This window comes from Chrysemys picta, chromosome 2 (assembly GCF_011386835.1).
Source record: "Chrysemys picta bellii isolate R12L10 chromosome 2, ASM1138683v2, whole genome shotgun sequence".
Taxonomy (NCBI): Eukaryota; Metazoa; Chordata; order Testudines; family Emydidae; genus Chrysemys; species Chrysemys picta.
Genome location: NC_088792.1, coordinates 24,886,143 through 24,908,274, shown reverse-complemented (window position 1 = coordinate 24,908,274; position 22,132 = coordinate 24,886,143). Strand labels below are relative to the sequence as shown.

Below are 22,132 nucleotides of genomic sequence, written 5' to 3'. Positions count from 1 at the left end.
CCCCTGCATGATGCTGAGGTGTCCCAGGGATCTGGGGTTTTCAAATATGGACAAGATGGGGCTTAATTCCTGACCAATAATACGGATATCAACAGGGTGTCTATGCCCAATGTTAGGCTGGGTCTCTCAAGACATCCTCTCTGTCCTGGCTCATGAAGCCCTGCTCTGATATGAGTGTATGTGGAAGAAGGAGGTTTAAATACCCCTGACTGGGTGCAGATGGTGATGGAATGTGCATTCCACCCACTGAAGGCAAGATCGTGCTGCGTATAAAACCATCTGGGTGCCCATGTGTACAAGGCCATTCATGTTACGGCCTCTGGGCCCCACACAACAGATATGAGGAGAAGGCAGAGTGCTTTGGCCAGGAGTAGGTCGATGCCTGTGCTGGTACAAGCAGCCAGTAAATGTGCCTCTGATCTTTGGGGCTGGCTCTAGAAGTACTGGATACCTTGTGTACCCACCTCCTTGGTTTGGACGGGAAAATGAGGGAAGGGATAATGTGAGCACAACACTTGTGCGCTATATCAATCTACCTGTATTATCCTTATCAATATACATATGGTTAATCTGAGACTTCAAGAAAAGCTTTGCTTTGAACTTCCTGTCTTTCTCTAAGCACTCACACTCTGAGAGATTGAACAGCAAAATAATTTATTAAGTCAACACCGGTAGATCAGCTGCCACTAACTAAAGAAAGGGCAAACAAAATGGAGTGCAAAGAAAACAAAACATAAAACCCAGGAGTGCAATGTCCCGTGGAATAGAATTTCACATCATCAGTGCACCTATTCTCCTTTCCCCATGGATGCAAGGAGTGGAAAGCCTTGGGTACATCTGCCCATGTGCACGTCCATTCATGGACTGCATTCTCTGGCTCATTTCGCACCCAGATTTGTCCAGTGGCTGCAGCACGTGGTAGCATGGCGGGAATGAGATTGTAACAAGCTGGACTCAGGCTGGAGCAAGATGTGGGGTCCAGGCTGGCATATTCTACTGCCTGCTGGCCATCGTGTCAAGCAGCCACTCAGACAGTTCCCTCTGCTGCTGGCAGTCCTGTTCCCTCGTCACCCAGTCATGCCTGAGGTAGTGAGCTGCCATCTTTTTCTCTCTCTCCAGCATGGCCAGTGCTGCAGCCTGGTTCTGCCAGTCCTGCTCCAGCATCTTCTGCATTTCCAGGAGCTGCTCTGACCTGTTGGCAAAGTCTTTCTGTATCTCTCCTGCAGCAGGTCATTCCTGGCCTCTGTTCTTTTCCCCTGGTGGGTCTAGACCCTTTCTCTGACAGTCAGTGCCACATGGGTACCTTAGCTCCACTGAATGAAACCGCTTGTTACTTTTCCATTCAGGTGTGGGGGGTGGGGGGCAGGGCGCGGAAGTTTCTCCTCTTTAACTTTTTGCATCACAGCAAGGGAAAAGTTTCAATTTTGGGATTTAGTTTCCTACATTTCTCTGTTCTGATGCTGCTGTGTCCTAGGTTTCCTCCCCTCCCATCCCCCTACCTCCCACCCTTCAAGAATGGCAAGTAATTAATTTTTATTTAAAAAATAAATATAGGCTTTTGTGGACAGGAACTGGCCAGATCTTTTTTTTTTTTTTTAACTAGTAATGGAGTTAAGATTATCACAGGCTGCAGAAGCATTGGAAAATGTCAGCTTGCTGGAGATCCCTGAGTGGAAGAGATGTTTCAGGCCTCTGGTAGAAAGCCATCCATCTAGGCCATGGAGCTTTTTGTCACTTGGTGACTGATAGGCAGATAAATGTCTGGAGGGGACTAATGAGCTACAAGGGCAAGTGTGGAAAGTTGGCTCTTCCTAGAAACCAGACAGACAATTTGATGTTTCTGTTGTACGATAAGTTCTCCTGCATCATTACCCAAAGGGGACTAAAATTCAGGCAGTACTAACAGGATGCTGAACTAGGATAGAGTAGCACAGAACCACCACAGATGTGCCTTTGCAACCTCCCCCACTTCCACTTGGGGCAGCCAGACACCAGACCTGCAGTACTGAAAGTCTTTGCAGGTGCTCTTGATTTAATACCAGCACATCTCATGCAATGAGACTTAATACCTAGGCTGCCTCTGAAAATGCTTCAGTGCTAGTGTCAGTGAGAGAAAACAGCACAAATATGTTGATGCCACCAGTGTCACTGCATTTGCAGGCATTGGTCAGCTTGTACTAATCATCCCTGCTTTGCATGCACACAGCAAATAACTGACTGCATTACTGGATTTTACCTCCCCCCCCCCCACCACCACCCATTTGGAATCCAACTTGGATTTTAAGTGGCCAGGAAGGGGGTGGAAGGAGGAAAAGGGGGAGCAGGATTAAAGTCCTGATGCTGAGATTGCCCCAACCATCCACAATTTACATTGACTTCATTGGGGAGTATAGGTCCTCAGCCCCTCTCAAGATCATACTCATTTCATTGCTTTCTCCAGGTCAATCTTGAATCCCATTTGCAGGGGGATTTGGAGAAGCTGCCCATGTTGTAACTGTGGCTTTAATCTTACACCTTTGGCAAGCATGAGATCTCAAATGTCAAAATCAACCAGAAACCAAAGCCCACTAGACTTTGATTAACAGCACTTAGCACCTTCTATTCAAAGACCTACATTCCTTTTTGCAGACGTTAATATAACCTCTTAATGCAAAGGTACACATTAAACCAATGAGGAAAATGAGGTAGAGAGAGATCAAGAGCCTGAAATGTGACTTCTGTGCTTTACCAAATTGGGGCGTAACTGTCTCATCCCTAAGCAGGATCTGCTTAGGACTGCTATTTTATAGGGAGTCAGACATCTTTCTTTTGTTGCATCTGAACTTACTGGAAGAATATTTACATAATTTAGATCAGAGCTTCAAGGGAGTTTTAAATGAAGAAAAGCTTTGAAAAGCTTAACTGTCCCCCTGTAGACCAGCTGAACTTTTCTGCTACATTGCTGAGAGAGAGGTTTCATCTAGCTAACAGATCTCACATGGAGGGATGAGATATCGCTCAGAGACAGAGTTTAAGAACAAGTGCAAATTAAATGAAGTGCAAAGTGTTAAACAGAGAACTCTTCCCTACTGTAAATATTGTGTCAGAGAACTTTGTGTTGTAATCTGACTAAGGCAGTGAGAGTGGAATGGTTTCATCCTCATGACCTTACAAGCGACCATTGCTGATGTGAAATGGTAGAAAGCCTGTGTTGCTCAGTGAGTTTACCACGCCTGCTATTTTGACTGGTAGACGAGGACTAAATTTACCCTACAAGGACCAACAAATCACAGCCCCATGCCCAGGCAAGCCAAAGAGTTGCCCGTAAAAGTGCTCATACCCTTCTAGCTCTCTGCCCTGCCTATGCTATCTCGTAGACTGACTCAGACTTTAAGGCTAGAAGGGACCATCATGATCATCTAGTCTGTCCTCTTGCACATTACAAGCCACTGTTCCTTGCCCACCCACTCCTATAATAGACCTATAACCTCCGGCTGTTACTGAAGTCCTCAAAGCATGCCTGTGCCCAGACCCCATTGAAGGCACCAGCATTGTCTAGCCGTGGCCCCACCTCCTCGAATCCAAATTTTCTGGGTCCATTGGGTCCATCCTAATGCAGAACTTGGATCTGCTGATCCATGAATTTTCTGAATCTATTCCGGCCACATCTATTACTGAACTTAATGAACTAAGCCATATGGTGCTAAACTGTTTAAACTACATCTGAATGAAATAATTTAGGTGTCAGCAGTGTTCTCTCCCTACCACCAATACTTATTAGTGCTTCCTCTTTTAATGTAGCCTTCGGGCTAGCATTAGAGGGCAGAAGAAAGGAACTTGGTGCATTGTAATCTAGAACCTGTCACTCTTTAAGCAGTAATCTGTAAATTTGTAGAAATAAATCTGGCCCAAAAGGCAACCAATTGTGTCCAGTGGAGACACACAGCAAGGTCTCCAGATCCAGCCATTTCAGCATTATTTCAATATTTAAAGTTATATTTCAGCTGCAATACAATACAGAGCAGCTTTGCAATTCTTTAGGAACTGGGCACAAGACTGAAAAAGCCTGCACCTCTCTTTGCTGTGTGTATGTGCAGCTTTGTACAGTGGAGGTTTCTGGAGCTAATATAAGCAATAAGAAATTAGTTTTCAGTGTGTCAAATTAAGCCAACATCCTTTTTATTTTTTTGAACATTTTTGTTCTCAGAAAACAGTGGACTGCATAAGAGGTCAAGGAGCAGTACAGCACCTTGGAAAATAGATGTGTTTTTGCAAACTACATTATACAGACTAGGTAAATAGAGGCACAAAGATTGTGATTTGCCCAATTCAGTGACTAACCCATGATTCGAACAGAGAAATCCTGACTCCTGATTCTTTGCTTTAGCCACTTGTGATAGGGTGTCTGTCCCACACTGGCCTGTAAGGGGTCAATGGAGCCCTAGGGAGGCTGTGCAGAAAGCAGACAGTAGGAGAGGGGCTGAGAGGAGCAGCCAATCAGGGCCTGGCAGGCCCATAAAAGAAGAGCTGCAGGGCAGAGGCGGTTCAGTTGCTCCTTGGAGCTCAAGGTGGGAGCACTGGCTACCTTGCAGATTGAAGAAAGCTAGGACCCTGGACAGAGCAGTGCTGCTAGCAGGGACCGGGAGAGCTAGGGAAGAGCTCCTGGATGGGAGTTTCAGGCTGAGGTCCTGAGGCAAGGGCGAAGAAGGTACTGGGGCTGTGGGGATATGGCCTATGGAAATAGACTGAGAGGTTAGAGGGGACGCAGCAAGTGGCTGCCATCTACAGGGTCACTGGGCCAGGACCCAGAGTAGTGGACGGGTCCGAGACCCCGCCTTCCCGCCCCCCCCCCCACACTTGTCACCTGTTGGACTGCGGTACTGTCTCCCAGAAGGGGGGAGCACAGAGTGAGGCACAGCCGAAGGGTTGTGACCTGAAGGACACTGCGGTCTTTGGAGCGACACAGGTCCAGGAGCAGAAGTGATGGTGGCCCAGACACTACTGAGGGTCAGCATACTGAACTGTGGAGCTGATCTGCAAGATGACCAACAGAAGGCGCTAACATGGCAAGTCCCATCCCGTTACCACCCCCCCCCCCATATTGCCAGCTAGCCTTCATCTTAGCAGGGTATTCTTGCATCCTGTAATAGTGAGCCCTGTCAGTAGTGCAGGAATTTGCCTTTTACAGAGTGTTTTTTAGAACAATAGTTTGTACTTGATAGAAGCAAAGACAATTTGTCTGAGAATGCAGTATGATCGACTCTGAGACAGCCTTTTTCCCCAGCCCCAGCCACAACCCCACTTCTGGCCCCAGCCCCACTCCCAGCCGCGGCCCCGCTGCAGCGCCAGCCTCAGCCCCTGGTGCCAGATGCAGCTCCACTCCTGGCCTCGGCTCCCGGTCCCCACCACAGCTCGGGTCCCAGCCACAGCCTCAGCCCCTGGCTCCCAACTGCAGCTCCTAAGAGGTGCAGACAGATTCCATTAGGGTAAGAGGGGCATTATAGAAACAGTTTGGGGACCACTGATTTTAAAGACTTCAAGTCAGAGAATCCATCATTTACAGTAGTTTAAACTTGCAAGTGACCCATGCCCCATGCTGCAGAGGAAGGCTAAAAAAAACCCAGGGTCTCTTCCAATTTGACCTGGGGGGAAATTCCTTTCTGACCTCAAATACGGCAATCAGTTAGACCCTGAACATTTAGGCAAGACCCAGCAGCCAGACACCTGGAAAAGAATTCTCTGTAGTAACTCAGAGCCCTCTTCATGTAGTGTCCCATCACCAGCCATTGGAGATATTTGCTGCTAGCGACCACAGATCGGCTACATGCCATTGTAGGCAGTCCCCTCATATCATGCCCTCCATAAACTTATCAAACTCAGTCTTGAAGCCAGTTAGTTTTTTTGCCCCCACTATTTCCCTTGGAAGGCTGTTCCAGTTCTTCACTCCACTTTATATCTAGGGAAGCTTACATGGATGAAGTAGAAAAAGAACCTGATATAAATTTTCTATTAGACTTTCACCCAAGTAAGAGACTAAGTAGCTGCTTGAACTAATTGGGATAGTTGTCTTTCTAAATCCTAGCTGTGATTTATCATGTTTGCTTAACTCTGGGGATATTTACTGGACTCTCCTATGCCCAGATCCTGGTTAAGAGTTCCTCTGATTTTGTGATGTTTTATGGGACTAGCATGTACAGCCAGAAAACTGGTAGTGATTTGTCTGCCAAATAAGATTGAAAATACCATCTTCGATAACTTTGACGTTTAAACTGCACAGTGTCATCTCCAGCAGCTGCTACATGCTACTCACTCTGATGGAATTATCTTCCTGTCATTTTAGGTGGGTTATTTTAAGTCCCACTTAGTAGGGATTATGATATGACAACAGGATATAGTAGAGATGGGCCTGAATGAAAACCAATCCCTAGATCAAAACACCTCCAGAACACTGGAAAAGGTTGGATCCAGAAATGAATTCTGTACCTGATCCTTATTTCTCCAGTGGAACAAACCACTTGTTACAGTGCCTAGGAGCCCCGGTCAGGGACCAAGAACCTCCACCGTGCTGGGCACTGAACAAAAAGATGGTCCCTGCCCCCAGGAACATACAATCAAACGTTCCTGAATACTGAAGCTTGGATCCAGAATCTAACTGGGTAGCTCAGTCTTGTATCTAGTATGTGGTATGGGTATAAAAAGCTCTAGTTATTGATCTTCAGGGCACAATGCATAGTCCACCTCTTGTTGCCAGCTCTTGAGTTAGAGGGGATTACTCGAAGGTTAGTAGCCAGGAAAGGTGGCTTGTGTTTGCCTGGTTCACTCTTGTTCTGCAATAAGGACTGGCTGCTGGATTTGACTTTCCTAGCAAATTGGTTGACCCTATTTGTCTGGGTATTTACCACTTGTGATATGTGATTGGTCACTTAAGTCACACGACATTGCTGTTCCAAAGGGATGATGAAAACTTTTTTTAAATAGAATAGCGAATAATGAATAAGTCACATTTTCAGGTATGAATTTTCTGGTAAATGAACCAGAAAGTGATTTGTGTGGACTATGCAGCAGATAAATTACTACTGGTAGAAATTGGAATCCATTCTCAAAAAATGTGCAAAAAGAAAAAAATTGGGGAAAAATGGTCATAAATTGTGCACAATGAGTAATTAAACCACGTGTGTGCAATATGTATCTATCCTTCAGGACTCAGTGTACCCTTGATCAACGAGCAGAAAGCATTCGAGCAGTGGGTGTAAATTACACTGTTGTATTGCTCTGGAAAGTATTTGGATGCCAAAGTGATGGTGGGAACGTAAGAACCCAAATAAAATAGGCATATAACTATTCTAGACTAGCCTTGTTCATGTATCCCGATGTGGGAGGAGGTTAGGGCATCAGATTCATCTTGATATTCCCCCTGCAGTGAGAGTAACCCACTCCAGGCAGCCCCAGTTTGCATTAAACAAAAGCTATTACTTGTGCGCTTCTTTTCCCTTTACCAACATAGTAGACCTGCTCCCTCATGCACGGAGCATGAAAAACAAGGCGCCCAACATACATTATATCTGTCTTAGGGTTTTATACTGCTGTAGTACCATAGTATCTGAGCACTTTCCATGTATAATCAATAGCAGTAGTGAAGTCCCTAGAGCCTCTGGTTTCCCTTTCTTTTTATGAAGTAAAAATTTTGCTTGGGATATTCTCTTCATTGTTTGGGTTTTTTCATTGGTTGGTTTGTTTACAAAGGAGACTTATTTTTACATATAAAAACATACATTTTGGAGATGGGTTGTTCATACATAGGCTGAAAGTTGAGACTTCCAATGGTGGCGTGTTTTTCAAACGCACATACAGGAGAACAGCAAATAATGAGTGACTTCTTCCTGGTACCATATTTTGGAGCACACGCTCACAGTAAAATTCACTACCTCCTTCCTGGATAAAGGGTGGATCTCCAGTCACAAACTGCTCCTGGATCACAGCAAAGTGGGCTTGCCACTTTTTTTTTTTTCATGAAAATATTTGAAAATCTTTATAGTATTCAACTGGCTCCCTTCCCTTGCATTGGGAGCTCTTTGGGGCAGAGACCTCTACTATTTTAGTGACTTGTATAGCACCAAGATCACTGGCACTTCATAAAGTAACAATTGACAGGGAGACCTGGTTTTGGAATTAATCCTGGGATGCCTAGTTCAGTCAGTAGAGACTACAAGTTGTTGAGGCACATGTATTCGTTCACAGGCTGCATTTATATGATCGTTGCTTTTGTTATCACATAGCGGAAGCTTTCCTCCTGCATCTGCAGCTGAGCCAAGCAAGACCTAGTAGCTGCTAAGTGACAGCTGATAAAATGTAAAAATGAGAGAGGGTGGCTCAGACTGAAGAGATGAATCTTTTATCTGGAAATAAGAACCTTTGTTCCTGGTGTAGCTCAAGTATTTCAGTGGAATTACCCTAGGGATGAATTTAGCCTTGGCTCTTTGAGCTTGACCTAACCTAACCCTGTGTGTGCTTTACCATCTGTGGAATATGAAACTCATCACCATAGGATATTCTGCGACAGCGTGCATGAGACCGCTATTAAAGTGCAACCTGGGTAGATATTACATGCTTGTCTGGGAAAGGTAAAATCACATGGCAACAGTAGATTCGTCCTATGTTTCTCTGTGAATGGTACAAGCACTGTACATATGTTGTTCCAATGCTTTTCCACTGGGGGGGAGATGTTTTCTCTCTTACTTGCGATGGCAAATTAGACTCAATCATGTTATGCCTGCAAAAGCAGTGAGAAAAATCTCCAGTTGTTTATCACCTTCCCTCTTTTCAGAGAGAGTCTCACTAGCTTCTTGGCTAGCTGGATTCTGGTAGCCTGGAGGGCTGCTTTGTAAAATGTAATATGTTGCTGTTAAGCTGGGGGGTGGGGGTGGGCACTGTGTTGTGCAAAACTGCAGGGGATGAGGGGGTAAGAGCCTGTTTCTCAGGGCAACCATCGTAGTTTATTTTTATAGAGGCTAAAGATAGAGTACTACGTGTAGGGTGCAGTGTGATCTGACCACCCACGACATGGATCTTTTGTCTACTCCTTTCTTTCAGGAAGATAGAAGAGCCGTGATGGATATTTCAGTAGTATACTCCCACCCCTGAGCCATCTTTACCGTGTGAACATCAAATGGCAATTTAGTGAGATCAAGGCAATAATCATTCCCTTTATTGTACTGACTCTACCTTGTGAATGTGACCAGCTCCAGAAAGTCCCGGTCACTATGCCTGTGGTCACAGCAAAATCTAGGAAGGGGAAAATGGGAATGATCTTGTTTACTTCTGCACCTGTAATACACAGTGCAGCAGCCAGGAGTAGGATGTCTGACTTAAGTCCTGTTGCCTGGCAGCAGCCCTGTGCAGTGGCTCACTCAGGAACAGCCTCCAGTCTCTTGCTTACCAAGCCAGTTGGAGTGCAGATGCATATCACAAAGGTAATATGCTTGGGCTTTGCACAGGGGAGGGTGACGGGCGACTGCTGCTAGCTGGTCTGAGGATGGAAGCACCTTAGCTCTGCAGCGCTCTCCTCCTCAGGGGACAAGTGCTGTGTTCAGGGCTCTCCAAAGCACAGAGGAAAGTTGGGAATGAAGGGTGGGGGAGGAAATAAATAACAGAGGTGGGGTTCCCTGTTCTTGATTTGCTTCTAGCAGTAGGAAAATTGTCAGTAAAAACACCCCCGCACCCAGCCCCCTTTCTTTAGCACAATCATCTAAGAGCTTGTTTACAGTGGAAAACTTTGCCACTTTAACAATACCAGTGTAATTAAAGCAGTACAACCCCCCAGGATGGATGTAGTTACACCAGTATAAAGGTGCTGATACCAGCACAGTTTATTCCTGGTTGGGAAGCTGAATAAATTATACCAGTGTGAGGCACCTTTATAGCAGTATAACTGCATCCATGCCAGAACTTTCACTGGTAAAACACTCACCTCACCCACCATAGCTATACCCCTTTAGCTTTTCTAGACCAGCCCTAAGTTTCTCTGGAACAGTGGAACATTCTGAATACAGTTTTTTATCCTCTTCAATCTCTACCCTAATCACCATTTCAGCTCTGCAGGAGACCCAGTGGGTAGGATACCAGTCTGGGAGTAAGAAGACTGTGCTGAGAACAGAAGATCTGCCTATGACTTGGTATGACCCTGGGCAAGTCCATTAACCTTTCTATACCTCAATTTCCCTATCTGTAAAATGGGATGATAATGCTTATCAACTAGTGTAGCGTGCACTGAGATCTATGGGTAAAAACTTGGTATAGGCGTGCTTAGTTACATAACAGTGGCACAAAACTTTCTAAAGTCTTTTCACAAGTTCTGGATGCAGAAAAGGACTCAAGTCGACGTTTGGTTCTGAATTGTTAGACCTGCCACTACTGAAGAAAAAGTCCAAAGTTTGGACCAAGATTAAATTAAATAAATCAAGATCAAATCTGAGGAGAGCACTTAAATTATACAGATAATAGAATCTGGTCTTTCTATAGCACCTTTCCTCCACAGGATTCCCCAAGTGCTGTATAAACTGTGTCTCATGTCTTCCAGAATCATCTTCTACACTGCCGAAGTTCAGCCAGCTCAGATGCAACGTGCCATCTGTTTGCTGTGCCATGTGACAGATCAGGTCAGGAAGAGAAGAAAAACACTGGATCCAGTTGCAACCGCCGCAGGGATTTAAGAGGCAGCAATTATTTGTGCACATTGGAATTGGGCCAGGATGGCAAGGCCTCCACCTCTGATCTTGCACAAAGTTGCATGGGATTTTTTTTCCCCAGGCTTCCAGCATGCTCTGAGATCTGATGGTGCAGGATGTACCTTCACTTTGCCGTGTGTCCCTGGTATCCATCTCTTTTTTTGGATAGGAGTTTCTTTAATTGGAAATTGTTTTAGAATGTGGTTTCTCTCCCAACGTGTGAGATGCAGGTAGAATATTATACATCACTTTCCTCCACTCATTCCCCTTTCAAATGCGCATGTACGATCATTTTCTAGGACTAGCTACCTTTTTTTCCCTGGTTCTCAGGCTATGAATTCCCTCGTGTTGTAGAATTACTCTCTCAGGTGCTTGTTAAAACTAATCAGCTGAGTAAATACTAGAGGAAATGAAATGAAGACAATGCTAGTAATACTTCACCAAAAATCCCTGCAATGCGCCTGTTTGTTAAACTGAGGTTTCATTCTATCCAAACCAACATACAAACAGATTCCACTAGGAAGAAAAGCCGTTCAATAAGGAAAAAAACTTTAAAGTAGTAAGGATTGAATTCCAAATGATACAAAAGGAACCCATCATATAAAATACTCTCCACAGAGCAAAACTAGCAACAACAGTAATGGATGTAAATGCAAGTCAATTTCACCCCCTCCTGGAACCGCAGCCCTAATTGACTAAATGAAAACTCTCTCCCTAGCCATGCTCCAAATGGTACATTTGTGATACAGGAAGCTTAGAGGAACACTCTAGCTTTCAGTAAATTGATATACATTGCAAAGAGGAACCAACCTCAGAAAATAGCCTACATTAAGTTAATATACAGCTACACCAACAACATAGGGCCAAAATCTGCCTTCAGTTACATCAGTGGAAATGTGGAGCAACTTGATTGGATTCAAGGAACTTTCAGTGCTGTAAATGAGATGGAATTTGGCCCTTCCAAGGATTGGATTTGGGGTGGGGGTGGAGAAGAGAGTGAATCCCATTAACTTGCAAAATAAAACTTACCTGGTATTTTTCAGCCAGGGAGACAAAGCCAAGCGTCCGTTTTCTGCACGTTTTTGCAATCAACGCTCCCTATTCCTGCAGCAGCCGCCAGCAGCTTATCTTCCCCTGCAACAAACACAATTCATGCTTCTAACACCACTCTAGACTTGTGTCCCATCATTGAACTGTATTAAAGAAAAATGTAAACGTTTTTAAAATTCTTGCTTAGTATGGGTGGGTTTTCAAGAAGTTTGTTTAGATGTTGGTCAATGCTAGAGCTGGTTAGAAAATAGTAGGTATTTTCTGTGGGAAACTTTTTGAAAGAAACAAAGGTTCAACAGAAATTTGCAAATTTTGGATAAAATGAAAGTTTTGAAACAATTCTAGTCATTGTTTTCCTCTTCCTCCCCCTTTTTGGCCACATGTTGTGTGTTCCTGAAAATTTAGTTTTGTTTTTTTTTTTCATTCTTTATTCTTACTAACATATGGCATCATTCAAGCCAAAGGATCCCAAATGATTCACACCTTATGTACCAGTGAAATGCAGCCACTGCTGGAGTGGGAGGGAGCCAGCCCAGTTTGCTACACAACAGCAGAGAGGGTGAGGCTGTTTCTAGGGCAGATAAGAGCCTACCTCTTTCTGTAAGTCAAAAGTGAGGCCAAAGTGGAACATCAATTCTAAGTGCCTTCCTGCTTTGAGAGTTCATCCAGATCCCAGGTATGTGACTTGTCTCCTTCATAAATAATGGGCTTGAAGTTCAAGCCTGGGTAGGTATTTTGGGAATGTTGGGTTCTGGAGCCAAACTTCGTAATGCAGGGCCCTTCTCAGCTCTGTATCAGTGTCCCTAAAAGCAGACTATCTTCTTGTTACAGTGCTGACTGGAATCACTTTGGATAACTGGAGGACTAGAGAACCTGAAGCAATGGTAAAAAAAAGGCTCTAGAATGCCAGTTCCTGAGTTCTGTTGTCTTTCCCTCTGCTTCTCATTTTCCTCTCCACATATTCTGCTGTTTATCTCCTTTTGGTTTTTTGCCTCCTTCCAGGGCTGCCTTTAAGCAAGAGCTCAGCAAGTGGCCTCTTGTGGGCCTGTTCTTTTGGGAGCCCTGCATTCCATGCTGCCAGCTCTACCACTCATGGCCCTAGTCCTGTCTCTGATATTCCAGGAGTGGAGAGAAGGGTGAGGAAATAAACTGGTGCTCATCCCTTCATGCCTTTCCAGCAGTGGGAACGGAATGGGAGCCAGTTTGCTGTCTTTTGCTCTTAAGGGCACCTCTGGGTCCCAGATAACCATGTTTACTAACTATACACAAGCATGCAAGGCTTGGCTACATAGACACGACCACCTGCTGGGATTCCCAGAATAGTTCCCACTGTTACCCCTCTCAGCCTCTGCACGTGAGAGTTTTGCTATTGCTACGCTATGTATCAGTTCCCTGACATGCCAGCTTGTCTGCGCTGCCAGAAAATGCTTCAGAACTCTGCCACTCCAAACCTTACCTAGCAAGTAAAAGTCTGTGAACCCCAGCTCCTGAGTTCCTCACAGACGTCTCTGTGCAGTGTTCAGCCCTGTCACTAAATGCTCACAGAGGTTAAGTTAGCAGTGCCTTTAAAGAGGCAATACACAGCGGCTTATTAACTGGGGTGACAAACCCTGCACTTCAAACATAGCACTGAGTTGGTTTATGGCAAAAGTGAAATGAGTCTTTGAACAAAAGGGCATAAGTTTACGTGATACCAACTAGAAGAATAAAGATAAAATTAGTTAGAAACAATCAAAAGTAAAACCCACTGCTAAGACTAAATGTTAACTTAATCCACTATAGTTCTTGTTCAAGATGGTTTCCCTACTAACCGCAGCTTCTCTGGTGTGACAGGCTGTCCGTTACAGAATCTAAGTGCTGGTTTCTTTGTGCCCTTGAGAGGTGAATGACTTAGAGGTTCACTCCCCTTCTCATTATAAAACAGTGTTTCTCAAATGCGGCCACCAGTGGCTTTTCTTGTGGCCTCAGCCCTCCTGGGCTGTGACTGGGGCAAAGCAGCAGTCCCTCCCCCTGCCTGTTGCTCCTCAATGCACTGCCTTGGTGTTGTCTGCTGGGGCTGAAAGCAGGGGTTGGGCCCTGCCCTCCTCTGGAGACAGCTGGGGCCCAACGCGGCAGGAGCAACTAGTGAGTTCCCCACCTTCCCAGGGGTGGTGGGGCTCAGACTTTGGCCTTCACCCCTGCAGTGATGGGGCAGCCAACTCCGGCCACAGGGCTTTGGGCTTCGGGCTTCAGCCCTGGTAGGGTTGCCAAATATCTTATTGCACAAACCCAAACACCCTTGCCCCATTCCTTCCCTGAGGCTATGCCCCGCCCCCCACTCCCTCCGTCGCTTGCTGTCCTCCACCCTGACTCACTTTCACTGGGCTGGGCCAAGGGGTTGGGGTGCGAAAGGGGGTGTGGGCTCTGGGCTGGGGGGTTGGGGCTGAGGGGTTCAGACTGTGGGAGGGGACTCTGAGCTGAGCCTGGGGCGGGGGGTTGGGGTGAAGTAGGTGGTTTGGGGTGCAGGTTCTGGGTGGAAGTTTGGGTGCGGAAGGGGACTCAGGGCTGGGGCAGGGTGTTGGGGTGGGAGGGTTTGGGGTGCGGGCTCTGGAAGGAGTTCAGGGCTGTTGTCTGGGAGGGGGTTCTGGGTTGGGTTTGGGACAGGGTTGTTGTGGTGCAGGAGGGGGTGTGCAGTGCAGGCTCTGGCCGGGCAGTGCTTACTTCAGGCAGCTCCTGGAAGCGACCAGCATGTCCCTCCGGCTTGTAGGCTATGGGGTGGCCAGGCAGCTCCACACACTGTCCCCCGCATGCAGGCACTGTCCCCACAGCTCCCATTGGCCACGGTTCCTGGCCAATTGGAGCTGTGGAGTCGACACTCAGGGCAGGGGCAGCACACAGAGACCCCCACCCCTGACCGCCCCTATGCCTAGGAGCCAGCCATACTGGCCGCTTCCAGGAGTCTTGCAGAGCCAGGGAGCCTACCTTAGCCCTGCTGCACTGCTGACCGGACTTTTGGCCTATTAAAATCTCCTGGATTGCTTTCAATAGCAACTGGGAGCTTGAGGTCAATTCCAGGAGACTCCTGGCCAGTCTGGAAGGATTGGCAACCCTAAGCCCCAGGCTGTGGCCACATGGCTTTAGGCTCCATTCCTGTCCCCCAGCCATGGGGCTTTGGGCTCTGGCTATGGGGCTTCAGGTTCTGACCTCCCACTATCTCCCCAACTCCAACTACCTACCCCAATCCCCCATCCAGGGCTTAATTTGTCCCCAGTCTTGCCGGGGCTGAGTAAGTCTTCTGTGAAAAGTGATACTTTTATAATACAATATATATGGAGATATACCTATCTCGTAGAACTGAAAGGGACCTTGGAAGGTCATCGAGTCCAGTCCCCTGCCTTCACTATCAAGACCAATTTTTTGCCCCAGATCCCTAAATGGTCACCTCAAGGATTGAACTCATAACCCTGGGTTTAGCAGGCCAATACTCAAACCACTGAGCTATCCCTCCCCCCCGCCCCCCATTATGTTTGTTAATATCACTTTTTACAACAGACTTACTAGCTAGCAATAAATAAATTACAATGATTTGGGTGGGTATACGTGCATATTTATTTGGTTTTCCTAAAGCTAATTAAGTATTTTAGGAAAAAGTGCGAGAGCAGCCACTACCAAGAGTTGGTGGCCGCACTCTGAGGCCACCAAAAAAATTGTCCTGAGAACCCCTGGCTCTAGCAAACTGTTAACATTTATTTTTATGAAGGGTCACGGCAGACAAAGTTCCTTTCCTTTGCTGGGTGTAGATGCCATGCTGTCTGGTGTAGACTCCGTGCTGATCCCTATGCTGCTAGTGATTTTTATGCCAGATGATCTTTTCCTGCAACCTTCAATACAAATGAACAGCCCAGGTGTGGCCAAAAAAAAAATCAATGGGCTAAAGTGTTGGTGTCCTCCTTTTGTCCAGAAAACAACCTGTTTACCAACTCCCCCTGACGTGCCTAGTTTAAACACAGTTTAGTCTAATTTTCAGCACATTTGTAAAGTTGTTTGTGGGTTAACTGTACACAGCACACCAGGGGCACCAGAATGGGGGAGTCAAGGGGCCACAGCACCCAAACTTTTAAAAGTGGGAGGGCTATGACATCCTACTTTTTACTGGCCATAAGGGCAAGCGACTGGAGGGTGGAGGCAGAGAGGAGTGGAAAGGAGTGAGGGGCGGGGTCTTGGGGGTAAGAGGCAGAGCAGGGCCTGGGGGAAGGGATGGCCCAGGAGCAGGGGCTTGGGGCAAAGGAGTGGCAGGGGAGCAGGGAGGTGGGGCCATAGTTTGGGCACCTGTGGGTGCCCCCCCCACACACACACACACTTCTTCAGTACACCAGAATATTAATATTCAGTGAGTTATTAGCTTTCCCATGATGCCTCCTTTTGGGGAAATATCATGGCAACAGTGTGCCATCTGGCACTGGGGTGCTCTAAGCTCACAATACATGCTACTGCTCTCATCAGTGTTTGCGGGGGCTTCAAAAACACAGACCTGGTGAGCACCGTCAAAGGACTCTCCAACTATTTAAAAGGGACACTACCCTATTCCTATACACCACACAACTGATAGACTGATTCGTTCCCTCTCCTCAAAATTCATAATACCAGCCTGATCTTTTCCTTCCCTTTCTTCGTCTCTCCTTATCCCCTCCCTTTTGAACTTCTTTGTCTACTCATTTTTCCAGTGTTTCCATTATTATATCACATTTTGTTTTCTCTCTCTTCTCCCCCCCGCCACCTTTTCCCTTCCCCCTTCTATCCTTTTCTGTTCATCTCTTCCCCACTCCATCTCTCCACCACTTTTTTCTGCATCACTAACTCTTCCCTTTTCTCTATTTATAATGTTCTCCATAACCCCAATCTCGGGGATGGGGGAGTCATGTAAAAACAACAAAATCCCAGACTCTTTATTCTCTAGATCAAAGATGACTGAGCAATGATGGGAGAATCTTGGACAGCCTTCCAAGTACAGTTTTGATGTTAGCTAACCTATCATAGCATTAAAATCACCCAGTACTGTATCTGGATCAGATACATAGGTCATTATAGTTCACCTGATATATCCTACCATCATCTGAAGAAAGGATGTTTCAGGGCTGAACAAGTTAATTCAGATGTTAGTCGGGTGGGGGTATGAGATTAGCTACTCCAGTTTTATTTCTCAGGACCCACCTAGCTGGAGACACTGGTATTGTATTAAATCTATGCTTTTGTACCAGGCTTCTTGCTGTGGTAGCTCATTGCCTACATTCTTGTGCTATGAGCTATGTACTATTTTGCTGAGCCTCCAGTGGAGATGCTTTTGCATCCTTGAGGAATCTGAAGAGTAAAGCCTTCAAGTCTTCTGTGACCAAGTTTGCCTTGCTGCAACACTCTTAGCAATGAAAAAAAGTCTTGTTTGACCTCGACTTTCTCTTTTCTTGTTTAGATTAGAATTTCTACTGAAATGTCCAAGCTTCTGTCAAGACGGAAAACGTCAGATATCATGCAACACATTTGAAACCTTAAACTGTGTAGGTGTAAATTGGCATAACTCCTTTGACTCTGCTATGCTTATTTACTCCAGCTGAAGTTCTGACCTATGACACTTAAAGTGAAAACCCTCAATGTTTACTGTAGCTATAAATACAGTTCTTCTAGTAAGTTACAACAGGCTTTATTTCTAATGTGCTGTATAATAAATTACAATAGAACCTCAGTTACGAATACCTCTGGAATGGAGGTTGTTCATAACTCGGAATAAAACATTATGGTTCTTTCAAGTTTACTACTGAACATTGAATTAATACAGCTTTGAAACTTTACTATGCTGAAGAAAAACGCTCCTTTTTAACCATCTTTATTTAAATGAAACAAGCAAAGAAACCGTTTCCTTACCTTGTCAAATCTTTTTTAAACTTTCCCTTTATTTCTTTTTAGTAATTTACGTTTAACACAGTTCTCAATGTTTTCAGACTACTGTACCCCTTTCAGCAGTCTGATTAGTCTTGTGTACCCCAAGTTTCACCTCACTTAAAAACTACTTGCTTACAAAATCAGACCTAAAAATACAAAAGTGCCACAGCGCACTATTACTGAAGTATTGCTTACTTTCTCATTTTGTCTGTATGAAATTTTAGTTTGTATTGACTTTGCCAATGCTTTTTATGTAGCCTGTTATAAAACTAGGCAAATACCTAGATGAGTTGATATACACCCTGGAAGACCTCTGCCTACCCCCAGAGGTGCACGTACCCATGGTTGAGAACCACTGCAATACTGTATTGTATAGTAGTGGGGGTTTTGGTTTCTGCTGCCTGATTGCGTACTCCTGATTCCAAATGAAGTGTGTGGTTGACCGGTCAGTTCATAACTCTGGTGTTCAGAACGCTTGAGGTTCTACTGTAGAACTAATCCTGGCATTCCCTGCATTATATGGTGTTTAAGTGATAACATCTGCTGATTCAAAATAGAAATAGCATGCTATTCCTCCGATCTCTCACTTCAGAGAGGATAGTAAACATGTATGAGCACTGCCAACTGCAAAAAAAAGCTATTTAGAAAATACATAAAGGCAGATGAGTTGCCGTAAATTCTCAAGCAGTAGCCCCTTACCTTTGTCTTCCTTTTGGGAGCATCTGAGATGAGGACTATCAAGGACTATTATCTGACATTAGTAAATATACATTGACCTCCTTTTCTTTCTTCCATCATTCATTCTAATATTTTTAAGTAAGCATCTTAATAGCTGTGTTGAAGGCCTGTTATCTGGTCATGCCCAGCTACCACAAGCCGGCACTACCTCTTAGTAGATGCAAGACAGAAAATATAACCATCTATATGGAACTCAGTTTCTCAATGCTGTGCTGTGCTCAGTTGATCTATTGGTGGTGTACAGGCAACCTTACCCAGGCTGGTTTGCAGGATTGTATTCATTACTCCTGAAACACCTTCTTAGAGAAACATGCACACACTTCACAAACCAATAACTGCTTACTGGATCACATCCAGAACACAGTTTGAACTCCAACCCTGGTCTGTAGTGAGCATGACCCAAACTCATTACCCTCTGATGGTTGTTTGGCACTTTATGTGAAATGACTTGGTTGTCCAGTTCCAAGTTCTTCTTTGGGGGGGGGGGGAACTCTCAAAATTGGCAGTGGTTTACACCCTTGTTGGCACGCTCAGCACAGAACCTGAGGAGTAACTAGACTTGTAGACCAAACTACCTTCTAAACGGTAGAGTTGGTCCCTCTATGGCCGAATAATTTACAATGAATACATAAATCACATATATTGTGTTCTGGAACTGGGGATGTAATTAGCTGTGCTGTACCTATTTTCTGAACAAAGAGAGGACTTCAGAGCTGTCAAAATGATACCCTTTCTGGATCCAGAGAGTCTTCACCCAGTCACATTGCCAGTTCCTCCAAGAGAGAGATTACAGCTCCCACTTTTCCCAAGCCCTGGAAAAGATTAGGGGTGCCAAAAAAACACTTAATATGCCTTCTGGCAGAGGACGGCACCTCTCTGATGGATCTGGATATGACTTGATAGATGGTGAGAGCTTTCTACACTGATCTTTTTGGCTTCAACTCTGACCAACACCGATGCTAGTGAGATCCTATGGGATGGACTCCTGACATTTGGCATGGGCGACCAGAAGAGGCTGGAGGGTCCTCTCACTCTGGCCAAGTCTTGGAAGCCCTGGGCATTGATTGGCTGACCATGGAGGTCTACCATATATTCTGGGACATCCTTGGGCCAGACCTCACCATCACCTGGGCCGAGTCCTTCAGGAGTAAGCTGCTACCCGTGTTGTGCAAGTAGGCCATGCTTGCCCGCTGCCAAAAAAGTATGACTTCTGCAACCTGATGAATTGATGCCCAGTTTTGCTTCTCAGCATAGACTACATGGTCATCTTGTTGTAGCAAGAGTCTATGCTGGTGGACCTGATACATCCTGAACAGACATACGCTGTCCCAAGCTGGACCACCTTGGACAACTTCTACCTGTTCCACAATTTTTTCCACAGAGGGCACGGCTGTCACTTGCCCTCCTGTCCCTCAAGCAGCAGAAGGCATGCTTTCCGAGCTGGCCTGGTGGCTGAGACTGGGTGGCAGGTCAGCTCCTTCCCTATCCAGTGAGACACAAGTCCACTGATCTATCTTGGTGTCTACTTCTCCTTTACTGGTCCCTTCCTGCTAGTTTATTGGACTGAATTGGAGGCCAGGGTATCTGGCCAGGTGCAGGCACAGATAAAGTTTGTCTGCTGCCTCTTTCTTTAGGGGAGAGGGTGTTGGTCATCAACCATCTGGTTCTGTCCATGGTGTGGCACCATTTAATCATCCTGAGCCTAGCCCAGAGACACAGGGAAGGTCCTGGAGTTCAGGCTAGGGAAGCATTGGGTCTCTGAGGGGGTCCTGAGAGGCCTCTTGGGAGATGGAGGACAGGGCCTGATCTGTGACAGGAATCAAATCAATATATTCTGCCTCCAGGCTCTTCAAAGACTTTTCAGTGCTTGTAGTCCAGCATGAAGCCAGCTGGTGCATGCCTTCCTCTGCTGCCTCTCAGAGCTCTGATATGATCAGCTGCAGATACACAAAAGGTTCCCCTGAGACCTCTGAGCTGCTGGCTTCTAGCAGGACCTCCTCAGGACCTGGAAGCTTGTCTCTGACCAAGTCCATCGCAGTCACTGGGGAAGTCTTAATTGCATGTAACCCTTCTGCCCATCTAAGTTGGCAGCAACAAGGGCCGGGTTCTGTATCTAGGGGTTCCGTTTCAATAACACAATGCAAAACCGGCTCGAGCCCCCACCCAGTGACCTGGGACAATTACATACCACCCCCTGGGCGCCCCTAAGAGGCAATACTTCCCCTCTCGCAAGCACGGAGTCTGAGTGTAACAGAAAATGTTTAATAACATGAGGTAAATGGAATTAAATTGGAAAAAACACCACAAACAGGATTCATAACACAAACCATGAGCAAAAAACCCACCCCAGCAAGTTGGGCTGTGGCCTTTCCCTTGGGTTCTTGAAACCAGCAACCCAAGGTTCACCAAAGTCCCAAAAGTCCAACAACCCCCCAAAGTCTCTGTCCCTGGTCAGTGCAGCCCCAGAGTTCAGGGGGGGCACGCAGGGTGTTAAGGGGCACCTTACGTGATCCGAGGCCGACGAGCCGCTCCACTCCACCAGCTGCCCCATGAGCTGCTCCCGCCGTCCCACGAACTGCTCTGGCAGCTGCTCCACTCTGCTCACCGACCTGTGAGCCACTCAGCTCTGCTCCACTTCAGCCGTCCCTTGGGCCGCTCTCACAAGGCTCCGCTCTGCTAGCTGCTCCTCCAGCCACTCCGCTCCGCTTGCAAGGCTCCACTCTGCTAGCTGCTCCGCCGGCCGCTTAGCAATATAGCTTCAGGCTCCCCCACTAGCTAACAGACTCAGTGATCTCAGCTCTTCTGTGATTTCAGCTCTTACAATTTCAGCTCATAGTAGTAGGGGAGCCCCAGTGCTACTGCACCATTGGCCCAAAGTGAATTCAGCTCAGCAGTTGGTAACTAGACTTCTAATGGAATCAAATTTAGCTCTGATATTCAACAGTGGAGAGAGGGGATAGTGCAATTGGTGTTTCAACCCCTCAGAGAGGGGCCCATCCCGTCAGGTACAAATACCTGTCCCCATCCTCTCTCCCTTCACTGGGTTTTGTAACCCATGCCCCTTGTCAAGCAAGTGCTACTTAGGTAATGGTGAAGGACTCCCTCAGTCCTTCTGTCATACAACAGTTCCACTGGCCTTGATTCACAGAATCAGGGTAACAAAACTTTATTCTTCCTGCCCCAATAACAGAGAAACTGGGGATCCCACACCAGCCAAAGTAACCACTTTGAGTTGCTGTTGTTTCATGCCAGGCGAGTGGGTGTGCCTATGCAAACAAGATCAGCCCCTGGAGTTCTTTTCCACACTCGCCATAATTCACCACCAGATGTCAGGGTAGAGCTCATCCTGACTCTGCTTACATGCATCAATCCCCATCTCTCTGCATAGATGGTGGAGGCCCCCGTATTGTGTTTGGAGGTTGGTCTGGCTGATGTCAGCAGAATTCATGACTTCCCAGGTTGTGGCTAGTGAGAGCAATGCACCCTGTGCAGGGGCAGATCTATGTTTTTTGCCGCCCCAAGCACAGCAGTCAGGCAGCCTTTGGCGGCTTGCCTGCGGGCGATCTGCCGGTCCCGTGCCTTCGGCATACCCGCCGCTGAATTGCTGCTGAAGCCGTGGGACCGGCGGACCTCCTGCAGGCACGTCTCTGAAGGCTGCCTGACTGCCACCCTCACGGCGACTGGCACGCTGCCCCCCGCGGCGTGCCGCCCCAGGCACGTGCTTTCTG

At 46.4% G+C, this 22,132-nt stretch overlaps 1 long non-coding RNA gene across 1 annotated transcript; it reads left to right on the top strand.

The window, feature by feature from the left end:
- The first annotated feature begins 8,940 nt into the window (after positions 1 to 8,940).
- Positions 8,941 to 14,182, top strand: LOC135981264 (uncharacterized). The gene is made up of 3 exons (XR_010598213.1): positions 8,941 to 9,449; positions 10,070 to 10,151; positions 10,556 to 14,182. It is a non-coding gene; the product is annotated as an uncharacterized LOC135981264 (long non-coding RNA).
- The last annotated feature ends 7,950 nt before the right edge of the window (positions 14,183 to 22,132 follow it).